Below are 14,279 nucleotides of genomic sequence, written 5' to 3' on the forward strand. Positions count from 1 at the left end.
GTTTCAGGGTTGTGTCCTGGAATATTTTGAACAGGGTTGGGGATGTGCAGCAGCCCCGTAGTAGTCCCTTTGTCGTCTTAAATGGACTGCATATTCTATTGCCCATTTTGATAGCTACTGTGTTAATCTTGTAGAGTGCTTCTACTGCTGTTATTAATCTTCGTGGGACTTCGATGGCTTCTATTGCTTCCCATAGCTTGATTCTAAATATCGAGTCATACGGCTTATTAAGATCTACGAAAGCCAGCCTACTTTTGGCCATTCTTTTTTATATTATCTGTTCGACCGTGTATATGTGATCCTAGCATGCTTTCCCAGCTGCGATTTCTTTTTCTGCCTATGCCAATTTACTCATATACCTTTTCTTTTATTATCAATAGTTCCAGAAACTCTTATTCTAAATATGTATCCAATTCAATATATAACCAATTCCAGGTATATATTCCCAAAGAGCCTAATGTTATTGTAAATAATTGAATAATAATATAGAAAACAAACGTTTTCAGTGTTTTATTGTTAGATAATGTTATTGTGCTTACAAGATGTTTATAAGTGTTCATTATTTTTAGAATTGTTTTATCCGTTAGTTTGCAGCCTTCCGTTTTAATAGTCGTATATCCTACTTCCCTGCTTAGCTCTCTTTTACACCTGGCTAGACCCTGATTCAATGAGTTCATGAGTTTCACTCTGTACTTTTTCTGGCGAGAATAACCCTGGTCTTTTGTGACCTGTTTGAAGAAAATTTTGGAGCAGAAACCGGAGTTCACGGCCAGCTCTATCAGTAATGTGTACTATTAGAAACTTTCTTGTATGGGTGAGTTTAAAACTCTGCCTTGCCATGACGATTCAGATATTACCCTGTAGTATGCGTTTTCTGTTTTTACGAGCTTATTTCAGTTGGCAGCCCTGTTGAACTCCATACTTGGACTTCCTATAACATTACCGCCTTAGCGTAGACCTGATATAATTCCAGTCATTTTGCCTTCTATTCTTCTGTTGTCTCTCCTCTACAAGGTCCATAGTCCTCAGTATCTTTCTTTCAAGTACCAGTGATTTTGTCGTTTCCCGCTGGTTCAGAGTCCATGTCTCGAATATCCATACTGATGAATTATTGTCTTATATACTCTTATTTATATACAATACTAATCTCTCAAAGTGAAGATGATTTACAACGTATGCTGCACCAATTCAACATAATCGCCAGAAAATTTAACATGTTAATTTCCTCACAAAAGACAAAATGCATGGTTAAAACAGCAGATCCAATAAGATGTAAATTGGAGCTGGACGGTCAGATAATAGAACAAGTGATGGAGTTTAAATACCTGAGCATCACACTATCTAGCTACGGAAGGCTCGAAACAGAAGTGGCATCACACTATCTAGCTACGGAAGGTTCTAATCAGAATTGGAAGATCAAGTTAATAGAGCAAACAGAGCTGAAGGTTGCCTGAATGACACAATATGGAGAAACAAAATATCGGAAAAGAAATGAAAGGCAGAATTTACAAAACACTCATCAGACCAATAATGACATACGCGGCAGAAACACGACCCGACACAGAAAGGACAAAAAGATTTCTCGAAGCATCGGAGATGAAAACCCTTCGAAAAAGCGATGGTAAGACTCTATGGGACAGAGCTAGAATTACAGATATACGACGGAGATGCAAGGTGTATAACATTATTTAATAACTGAGTAAGAAACAGAAGAATAGAATGGAATGACTACATAAGCCGGATGACAACAAATAGGATAGTCAGGACAGCGAGGGACGGTTCCCCAATAGGAACACGATCAGTGGGAAGACCACGAAAACGATGGAACGACAACTTACTAGAGGCACATTGAAAAAACAGACAGAGTCATGTCTATACAAAAAGAAGAAGAAGAAGATACTCTTATTTTTGCTGGTCATGAGAGTATTTTTAATTTAAGTACGGTCATTAATGAGAGATATGCCCTGTTTCCTGCAATGGTCCTTGATCACGTCCTTTTCTCGATCACGTCGACCAATTCTTTGACGCCACGTCAAAGTTGTACCCATTAGTTGTTATGTTTTGTCTAACCCTTGGTCTTGGGTTCCTCGTAACCACCATGTACTTGGTCTTGTTCTCGTTGACCTTAAGACCAACTTCCTTGGCTCCGTTCTCGAATAGGGTGAAAACTCCTTTTGCGTCTCTGGTGGATTGTGCAATTGTGTAAACGTCATCCGCAAAGGCCAATAGTATTTTTGATCCTTGGGCGACAAATCCGTTTGTCCAGTGCGTTGTTCCAGTGCGAAGTTAAACAGCAAAGGGGGCGAGAGGATATTCTTGTCTAAGCCCGGTGTCAATGAGGAATTCCTCCGACGTGGTGCTGCCAATTCTGATCCGAGCGGACCTGATCCGTATAGTCTAAAATTCTCTGTAGGTGGTTTTAGAGTCTCTCGACGATCTTATTTTCTTCTTTAGCTGCTGAGTTGATTGCTGTGTCGTCTACATATAAAGCATCATCTTGCAAATCTGAAACAAAAATAATAAACAGTATCGATAATAAAATACTGCATTGAGGCATACTTCCCTGAATTTCTTGCATCCTGGGCATCTTTTTGTACGTCGAATCCTGAAAAGTTCTACTAGTAAAATATTTGTCAAATATGTTAACTAAGTAATGAGACAGTCTAGGTTTTTCCATTTTGTAGCTGATGTATGGTCATTTCTGCTATTATTTTCGGTTATAGTCGATTTTCACTGACCAGTCTTGCCAATTGTGGTTGTAAAAAATTCATCGAACCCACTATAGTAAATATAGAAGTTTGACTTATCTAGGTCAGTGTTTCCCAACCGGTGGGTCGCGACCCACTAGTGGGTCGCGAGCGAATTTCAGGTGGGTCGCGGCTTGGCTTTTACAGTATCTGTATAGGGTACAGTGACCGTGTTCCTTATTTTTTTCTATCATCATGGGTGAGGGATGATCAAAAGGTGGGACCAGACATAAAAGTTTGGGAACCACTGATCTAGGTCCATAAAACTCAAAAAAATGTCATATACCTGGAAGGGTCAGAGTCATGGGAATACCTTATTTGTCTGGACTATATTATTATATTATATTAGGTTGAGTTTACCGCAGAGTATATATTTTTCAGCAGAGTCTATTATTATAAGCACCTTCTGACAATTTCTGCATTATTGCAAAGAAAATTCATATTTCCAGTAGTCCATATTTCTTTCTCCTTATTACAGCCCCGACATAAATTTTATACATAAAATGAGTCTTTGCGATTTAACGGTGTTGCTTCCATTCAAAGCTGACAACGACTTTTTTAATTTAACAGAATCTGTCACCCAATGGCCGACGCGACGCACGACGTCGTCGTCTTTAAATCATCAGAAATGCTGAATTGCTGCACCACCAGGACCTTCGTGAGGTTTTCGGTAGGATTAACATCGCAAAGAGGATATATGGGGATGATTTTAAGTCGAGTTTAAAAGAAGATAAATGTAACGTTTTATCTAGGTGAATTTATGACCAAAACCGGGCATAATTGTCTGAATGTTTATGCGCTTGGATGGAGGTAATGAATTTTTAGCAGTTGAGGCGGTTGAGGCTGTCCTTCCACTTTCTTCCTAGGGCAAGTTCAATTAAATGGGCTACCATAAAATATTCATTAAAACTTGAAAGTTACTTACTAAAATGATTTTATATGTCGGATTAATCTCTGCACTACAAACTTTTAGTATATGAAAAACTAAAATTGAATTATAGCTGTAATATTGCTAATTTTTACGAAAAATAAAAAAGATTCTTTTAGTTAAAAACTTTATTCAATTGGCTCGGAAAAGAAAATTATTCAAGCAACGTAAGCGGTGAAGCAAATGGAAAATGAATGACTACAGCGAATATAGGTACAAGGTGTCGGTACAAAACTACTATCCTGTGAGAAATTCCTCCCGTAAATAAAGTAACGAGTTCCAAGTCCTTTGCGGAACCCAAATTGGGTATCATCCATTTCATATTCCAGCTTTCTGTATAATCTTCCATGAATCACCTTTAGAACAGAATCAGAACCGATAATATGGAATCCGAAGAGTTCATAGTAAATGAGGGTCTACGTCAAGGAGGAGTCCTAGGCCCCATACTGTTTAACATTGTCTTGGATGACATAATTAAAGAAACTAGAGCAGAAACATTAAAGTTATTTGCCGGACATAAAAATTTAGAAGCAGTGTGGATCTCAGAGTGTGCATAAGCAGACGATCTAGTGATATTTGGGAAAAATGAAGAAGCACTCAATCGAAATTTACAAGTATGGAACGCTGCACTAATTAAACAAAATCTGAGGATCAATAATGAGAAAACGAAAGTAATGGTATGTGGAAAAAATAGAAAACAAACGAAGATAACAATTAACGGAAATACACTTGAATAAGTCGATACTTACAAATACTTGGGAGTACAAATAGAGAGCAGATGAACTGAAGAAACTGAAATAAGTTCCAGAATAGAAAGTGCTGCTCGGATGTACCACGCAATCAAAAGTACGCTTCTGTCAAAAAAAGAAGTATTCCAAAAAGTCAAAGTTCCCATATACAAGACGGTGTTTGTGCCGATTTTAACTTTTGGTAGTGAAAGTTGGACGCATAGAAATGAAATTTCTTAGAAGAATAATGGGTATAACCAGGTTAGACAGGATTAGAAATGAGGCAGTCAGAGAACATCTTAAGGTCCAACCAATTATTAAGAAAATTGAAGAGGCCCAATTGAGAAGGTATGGACACATGGTTAGAATGAACCAAGAAAGACCAGTTAAAAAAGTATGGGAAGCCAAACGACAAACCAAGAAACCAAGGGGCAGGCCAATGAAGACATGGGATGATAATGTAACCTCAATCCTAGAGACACGAGGAATCAGCAAAGAACAAGCAAGAAACCAAGCAAAACATAAGAAGTAATGGAGAAAAATTGTGCATGAAACTAACTAAAGACATTACACCCGACACCTTAGGGTAAATGGGTTTAGGATTATAGGGTGTAACAAAAATACGGGTCATAAATTTAATCGCATATTCTGGGACCAAAAATAGTTCGATTGAACCTAACTTACCTTAGTACAAATGTGCACGGAAAAAAAGTTATAGCCCTTTGAAGTTAGAAAATGAAAATCGATTTTTTCCAATATAGGTATCGAAAACTGTTAGAGATTTTTTATTGAAAATGGAAATCAGCAAAGAACAAGCAAGAAACCAAGCAAAACATAAGAAGTAATGGAGAAAAAATGTGCATGAAACTAACTAAAGACATTACACCCGACACCTTAGGGTAAATGGGTTTAGGATTATAGGGTGTAACAAAAATACGGGTCATAAATTTAATCGCATATTCTGGGACCAAAAATAGTTCGATTGAACCTAACTTACCTTAGTACAAATGTGCACGGAAAAAAAGTTATAGCCCTTTGAAGTTAGAAAATGAAAATTGATTTTTTCCAATATATCGAAAACTGTTAGAGATTTTTTATTGAAAATGGACATGTGGTATTCTTATGGCAGTAGTATTTTAAGAACAAATGATAATGAAATTTGGACGCCCCATAAAAATTTTATGGGGGTTTGGTTCCTTTAAACCCCCAAAAACTTTTGTGTACGTTCCAATTTAATTATTATTGTAGCGCCAATAGTTAAACACAAGCTTTTAAAAACTTTTTTGTTTCTTAGTACTTTTTCCAATAGTCAGTTTTTATCAAGATATTTGAATATTTGTCAAATCCACCACATATTTGTATATGGTAAAGTACGATTATGGAGACTTGGTAATAATATGAAAATTTATTTAAGATTTATATCTTTAAGTATATTTTGAACCATATTAAAAAAGAAGCCACATCTCGATAAAAGATGCTTTATCAAAAAAATACAAAGAGGCAAAAAAGTTTTAAAAACACTGTGTTTAACTAATGGTACCGCAGTAATAGTTTAATTGGAACGTACACAAACATTTGGTGGGTTTAAAGGAACAAAACCCTCATAAAATTTTTATGTAAACATATTAAAAAAGAAGCCGCAACTCGATAAAAACTGCCTTATCGAAGAAATACTAGGAGGCAAAAAAGTTTTAAAAATATTGAATTTAACTAATGGCACCACAATAATAATTTACTTGGAACGGACACAAAAGTTTGGGGAGGTTTAAGGGAACAAAACCCCCATAAAATTTTTGTGGGGTGCACAAATTTCACTATAATTTTTCTTTAATATGTTCTTTCCATAAGAATGCCACGTGTCCATTTTCAACAAAAAATCTCTAATGGTTTTCGATATATTCAAAAAAATCGATTCTCATTTTGTAACTTCAAAGGGCTGTAACTTCTTAACTTCTTTTTTGTGCATATTTGTACTAAGGTAAGTTAGGTTCATTCGAACTATTTGTGGTCCCAGAATATGTGGTTTAATTTATAACCTGTATTTTTTTACACCCTGTATATATAAATAAAGTAATGAAATGGCCTAACCACTGTATTTATTCGTCCATTTTATATAAAAGCAGAAGAAGATGGTTTCTGATAAAAACACGACACCATAAAGACTCAAAAGCGGAGTCCATTATTCATATTAAAGTCAGTGACAGCTTTTAATTGGCCTTGTATTCGTAATGCCACAATATTGCCCGATTTCGTTTCCCATTTTTACAAAAGCAATTCGGGCTTAACCTGGTTTTGAACTGCGTTTCGATAGATGACATCGGAGGGACTTAATAATATAAACAGACACCATAAAATATAAAAGTAGAGAGGTAGGTCAATAGATAAATGAAAACAAAAAACAGTGTCATAGGGCAACCCTTGAAAAATTAATTATGTGTTGAAAAGGATAATCATTTTTAACCCCATCTTTAAAAGCATCGTGTTCTATTGATGGGAGGAACATGGCAACTTACTATGTAGCTAAATCTCTGAAACGACGCCTACTTGCATTCGAAATGGACTTATGGAGAGGATCAGCTAGAAAACCAAGGCTTGAAAGAATACAAAATGACCAAATCAGACATATCATGGGAGTCAAGTCAACTATCATAGATGAAATTGAAAGGAGAAAACTGATCTGGTATGGTCATGTAGAAAGAATAAACGACGCCAGGCTGCCAAAAAAAATTTTAAAATAGATGCCAAGGGAAAAAAGGAAGAGAGGAATATGGAAACAATCCTGGATAGGCGGCATTCAGAATGCAGTGTCGGAAAGCACCCTTCACCCCTGGTGAATGGAACGGCCGACGAAGCTGGAAACTAGGAACCGGAAGGCGAAAAACGCTATAAATAACCGGTGTTATAATAATAACAACAATGTTTTATTTTTATCTATAAACAAGCTGAAAATTCGAGCATTATCATTCCGAAAACTTTGTTTATTTACGTTTTTTAATTGGGCCATGTTAAACAAAAAGCAACCAACCCTCAATTTGTAAATTAAGAGAAAATTAACTTTTTATGTTTTTCTAAATATTTAATTTTCCGTCATATTTTTTAAACGATAACTTCACTAATCAATAGTTTAATTTTAGAGCAATTTTATCGTAGTAGTATCAAAATTATCCTAATAAATTTTTACAAAAAAATAGCCATATTGAGGATTAGTTTCTTTTTGCTGTTGGAAATATATCTAATAAAATGCAATCTGCAAAATCTAACCAACCGACAAAATCCATGAATAAAACCGAATAATTTCAGTCAACTCAGTAATACCATACAGTAGAATTCCTACTAATTAACATAATATCAATACAAATAAAAAATATACGATAATCAGTCAAAACAACAAACGATAATATTTAAAAAGTAAGATAAACATAGCCTTAATCCTAAAACTTACCATTTTCTGCAATATCGCGGGCCGCTTTAATTATTTTAACAGTTCTTGATTTAAATATATTTTTCGCATTAAAGATTCAAAGATTTCTTTATATAATAGATATAACACAACAAATATTTTAATATTTAAGCACGAACTCATATTGGTCAGTACCTACACGTAAAAACAAAAAGATGCAACATTCCAGGAACCGTAATCGGCATAACAATATCAACCCACTTGGCTGGTACTTTTCGACAGTGCAATGTAATAATATGTTCAGTCACACAAACAATCCAAGTGGGTTGGTTGTCTTATGCGAAATCTTAAGTGAACTATTATTAAACAGAAATAATTTGGAGTAGTATTTTTCATGGCTTAATATTTAGAATGGCTTGGTTGCTTTTTACACAATGTAGAATACACATTTTTAAATCGATATATGACATTATCTTGTTTTCCTCAAAAATTTGGATTGCTTACTTTTTGCATAACAAGACCCAATTCATAATATGGAAAATTGCTATTATGAAAAGTAGTTTAGAATTAGTAATTATGTTTTAATGTGCAATTATATCATCCTAATTTAAATGTTATGAACTATAAAGGTAGTTTACTCTTGATCGAAATTCATATTTTTTATATACCTCGTATAAAATTAATAAAATTTTACATAATATGATGGTTGCATCCTAAATCTTAGTACATGAAGAGCTTTTTATGAAGAATAACTTTTCTTCGTCAAATTAAAAATAAAAGAGTTATAAATGAAAATGTTGTTGGTATCCATAATTTGAAAAAAATCTTCAAATATTTTTTTCCGTTAGAAGGATATAATTGCACATATCAGACCATAATTTTTTATACCAAATAATTAGTACATTCTTTCACGGTTTTTGCTGTAAATTTTAAAGAAGCGCTTGGATTGACATGAAATTTGGCATACCCATAGCTAACATGTTATCGAAAAAAAGTGATATTGTGCCGATGTGTGCTTTTGCCCCGGGGGTGACTTTCACTCTCTTGGGGGTGAAAAAATATATGTCCAAAGTAAGTCCTGAAATGGATATATTAACAAATTCTAAGCAACTTTTGTTCTATAGAGTTTTTTCACCAAGGCAATACTTTTTGAGTCATTTGCGAGTGAATATGTTAAATTTTTAACAAAATAACCACGTTTTTAGACAGTTTTTCGCAAATCATTCAAAAAGTAAGTATTTTATCGAAAAAACATTCTTAACAATATTATAGCCCGTAAGAAAGTACAAAAAATGGTGTACGCATGAGGTCTCTACACCCAGTAGAACAAGAGTTATACATAATGGAAAATAGGTACATGTTCGCCAAATTCCAAATGGAATATTTCAATGTGAAATATCAAAATAACTAAGCACTTTTTGGGGAATGCTCATTAGAACTTTTTTAAAGTGTTTTAAAAAAGCATTATTTCTGTTTTTATAAAAAAAGGTTCTAGCATCAAATATAAGCAAGTTACGCTCAAAATTAAGTTGGTCCCTTTTGTTTTGGCACAAAAAATCGGGAAGATCAACCCCTAATTAGCCACTTAAATGAAATTAATCATTGTCGCTTCACAAGTTGCTTTAATTATGTTGTGTTTATATGATCTGTAAGTTTTATCGATTCAAAGTACTTATTTTTGAAAAAAATTGGTTTTAAAATAAAATTTTTAAAATTTTTAATTTTGAAAAAAAAATGATTTTTTTAAAAATAACTTAAAATTTGTTAGAGATACCAAAAATCTCAAACAAAAAAAAAGTCGGCTTTGCTTTTTTAAATATTTTGTATTTTTTGTTTTTCTATAAGACAAAAATTGGTTAAGATTTGGCATTTCTCAATTGGCATACACTCATGATTATATAATCGTTCAAGCCATTTTAACTACAGCCCTTTGAAAAATAAGGACGTTGAACCGATGAAATTTACAGATCATATAAACAATACATACACGAATAATGAAACTTGTGAAGTTGTAACGATTAAGTTTATTTGATGTTGTTCTGAAGCTATTTTCTTGTGGCATTTTTACAATTTTAACTATTTATAATGGGAAATAAGCCACAATATTATTAAAAAATGATTTTTATTAACGTTTCGACACCCAAATCGGGTGCCATTGTCAAAATACAAAATACAACTAACATAAACAAAAATTTTGTTGCTTAGTAAAAAAATTCTTCTAATAATTTATTTAATTTGACTCATTTATATCGGCAATTCAGATGCATATGATACATTTAAAAGTAGAAGACTTTAAAATGATATTGCCAATATTTATGACTTGCGTTCCTGGGACGACTTTACTGAAAGATAGTTCATTCGATTGCATGAAATCATCCCCAACTCAAGAATATCCGTCACAAAAAAATTATAGCATGTGATCAGTCTTTAAAAAAACAACCTCATTCAACGGTGACATTAAAATTCTCGCGTTAAATTAAATTCTACTTTAAAATGTATCATATGTATCTGAATTGCCGATATAAATGAGTCAAATTAAATAAATTATTAGAAGAATTTTTTTACTAAGCAACAACATTTTTGTTTATGTTAGTAGTATTTTGTATTTTCACAACGGCACCCGATTTGGGCGTCGAAACGTTAATAAAAATCATTTTTTAATAATATTGTGGCTTATTTCCCATTATAAATAGTTAAAAAAGTTTATTTGAGTTGCTAATTAGGGGGTGATTTTCACGACTTTTTTACAAAAAAAAGGGACCAATTTTATTTTGAACGTAACTTGTTTACTTTTGATGCTAGAAATGTTTTTTATAAAATAAAAATAAAGCTTTTAAACGCTTTAAGAAAGTTGTAACGAGTTTTCCCCAAAAATTGCTTCATTTTTTGGTTATGTCACGTTAAATTATTCGATTTGGAATTTGACGAATATGAACCTATTTTTCATTAGTTGTAACAACTCTGGTTCTACTAGGCATAGAGAGCTAATATATACATAATTTTTTTCACTTTTTTACAGGCTATATTTTTGTTGAGAATGGTTTTTCGACAAAATACTTATTTTTTACGTTATTTCAGAAAAACCGTCTAAAAACGTGATTATTTTGTTGAAAAATGAACATGTTCACTCGCAAATAACTCAAGAAGTATTGGCTTGGTGATAAAACTCTATAGAACAAAAGTTGCTTAGAATCAATCAGTTTATCGATTTCCGGACTTAATTTGCGTACATATTTTTTCACCCCCAATAGGGGGAAAACTTACCCCCAGGGCAAAAACACACATCGGCACAATATCACTTTTTTCTTTGACTTGTTAGCTATGTTTAGGCTAAATTTCATGTCAATCCAAGCGGTTCTTTAAAATTTAATGGTTTTGCGATATTTTACCGTTAAAGAACGTACTAAATATTATTTCATATTACTGTCGGTTCGCTAAACTCAGACACAACTGGCTAGTGATTTTAGTCAATAATTTTGCCAATTTGGCAAAAAAAATGATTACTAATTAGTTAATAATTACTAAATAATTAGTAATTTTGGTAATTTTGGCAAAATTCGCAAAACACAAAAAAATTAGCAACCGACTATATTTTAATTTCATAGCAAATGGAACAGTCCATTTATCATAAAGTGTTGGCCGTATACTCGTATAAACCTTTTGAAAGCTGTTAATAAATTATTGCTTTTAAAATATAATCAAATTGTATTTTTGAACATCTTATTTATTTTATATAATAATTAAATTCACCATCAAATGTCATTGATGTTTTATTATTACTTAATTTAAAATTTAGTTTGACATTCACGAAGTGTCAAACTCAAATGTAAGCAACCTATACTTTGCTTATCAAATCGAGATTAAACAAGCTGAAAATGCGAGAATTATCATAACGAAAACTTTGTGTATTTACGTATTTTAATTCATAATATGGAAAATTGCTGTTATGAAAAGTAGTTTAGAATTAATAATTATGTTTTAATGTGCAATTATATCATTCTAATTTAAATGTTATGAACTATAAAGGTAGTTTACTCTTGATCAAAATTCATATTTTTTATATACCTCGTATACAATTAATAAAATTTTATATATGATGGTTGAATCATAAATCTTAGAACATGAAGAGCTTTTTATGAAGAATAACTGTTCTTCGTCAAATTAAAAATAAAAGAGTTATAAATGAAAATGTTGTTGGTATCCATAATTTGAGAAAAATCTTCAAATATTTTTTTCCATTAGAAGGATGTAATTGCACATATTATCAGACCATAATTTTTTATACCAAACAATATCATTTCATATACTGTCGGTTAGCTAAACTCAGACACAACTGGCTAGTGATTTTAGTCAATAATTTTGCCCATTTGGCAAAAAAAAATGATTACTAATTAAATTTTTAAATTAAATTAGTTTTTTAAGAATTTTGGCAAAATTCTCAAAAAACAAAAAAATTACCTACTAAAATCACTAGCCAGTTATGTCGAGTTTAGCGAACCGACTATATTTTATTTTCATAGCAAATGGAACAGTCCATTTTTCATAAAGGGGAGGCGGTATACTCGTATAAACCTTTTTAAAGCGGTTAATAAATTATTGCTTTTAAAATATACTCCAATTGTATTTTTGAACATCTTATTTATTTGATATAATAATTAAATTCACTATCAAATGTCATTGACGTTTTATTAATACTTAATTTAAAATTTAATTTGACATTCACGAAGTGTTAAACTCAAATGTAAATAACCTATGCTTTGCTTAACAAATCGAGATTAAAAAACTAGCCTACTTAATAGCAACGATTTCAGCTGGACGTGTAGTGTGTTGGCAGAAAATAAAACGATTGTGACGTCACATTTTAGATTTTGAAGTCGATTATCTCGGTTAGAAATATCGAAATGCCGTTTTCAGATTTGGATTCAGAAGAAAAAACTACATAAGGATCCATCGATAAATCTGATCTGAGTATTGCAGGAGCGGCAACGCAATAATACACACACTTTTGCGAATTTATAAACGAAATGTTTTCATCGAAAACTAACCTACTTAATAGCAACGATTTCAGCTGGACGTGTAGTGTGTCAGCAGAAAATAAAACGATTGTGACGTCAGATTTTAGACTTTGAGGTCGATTATCTCGAAGACGGTTAGAAATATCGAAATGCCGTTTTCAGATTTGGATTCAGAAGAAAAAACTACATAAGAATCCATCGATAAATCTGATCTGAGTATTGTAGGAGCGGCAACGCAATATCTTACATTCTTTTGCGAATTTATAAACGAAATGTTTTCGTTGAAAATATACCTGATCTATATATTATGTTTTTACAAAATCTAATCGTTTTCATCATTTAAAAAAAATACTTTCCGTCTGTGGCGCAGTGGTTAGAGCGCCTACCTTTGGATCGAAAGGTCCGAATGGTCGTGAGTTCGAATCTCACCAAGGTCAGAAATTTTTCGTTTATTATAAATTAATAAATAAGGATAGTTTTTGTCCTTGTGGGATCGGTACTCACCGGAGGGACCGCAGACGTTCGGATACAATTAGCGTCTCTTTGAAAAAACAATGACGTCGACTTTGCAAAGTAACAAGGCACTTACTCAACACACACACTACACATGACACTAGGTACCTAACTGTAAAAATTCACCGTACCTACCATGCTAATTGCCATTAGTTGTAGATGTAGAGGCATTAGCTAAATAAAAAAATTACTTATTTCTTCCATATTATATGACAATCAAATCAACAGCGTACTTTACAAAGATTTTCCCTGACAATCCCTTTAAAATTTCACCTAATTTGGAAGCGGCATTAGCTTGAAATGTAATGGGTTTTCTCCGTTAGTAGATTTGCGTAAAGTTGTTTTTCTTTTGGAGGAAAACGTCGGATATAGGACGGCTCGAGATGGTATCAGGATCGGCTTACGAAGGCCGGGGAACTTTCCAGGGCCATTTAGATAAAAATCAGCGTTCTTACACAGCAAATTTTATCTGCACTGGGTGCGGTCAAGTATCATCTACGGGAATTAAGAATAATATATGTTGCGGATATATGGAGCATGTTCACTTTTATATGCTACGTTTGGAGATAATTTATATATCTAGAAATTGGATGGCATGTTGTTGTTTGGTGGGGGGTTATTTTCGTTTATTAAAATTATGATCTTATAATTGAACAATACATTAAAAAAGTTTTTTGTATAAGAATGTCATGAGATTGGTGTCTATTTACTTATACAGAAAACCAAAGTAATGATCATCGATAGAATCAGCAACAACCAAACGGAGATAAGAAACTTGGCAGGTTACTAAATGGTCAGACAATTTAATTACTTAGGGCCAGTATTTCCAACCGCACTTAAGCCAAAGCTTACTTTAAGCCTGAGCTTAAGCCTAGATGTCTGTATTTCCACTTCAATTTGAGGCTTAAGCATAGGCTTAAACCAAATAATTTTAAGCTTACGCGGGAG

This window comes from Diabrotica virgifera, chromosome 7 (genome assembly GCF_917563875.1).
Source record: "Diabrotica virgifera virgifera chromosome 7, PGI_DIABVI_V3a".
NCBI lineage: Eukaryota > Metazoa > Arthropoda > Insecta > Coleoptera > Chrysomelidae > Diabrotica > Diabrotica virgifera.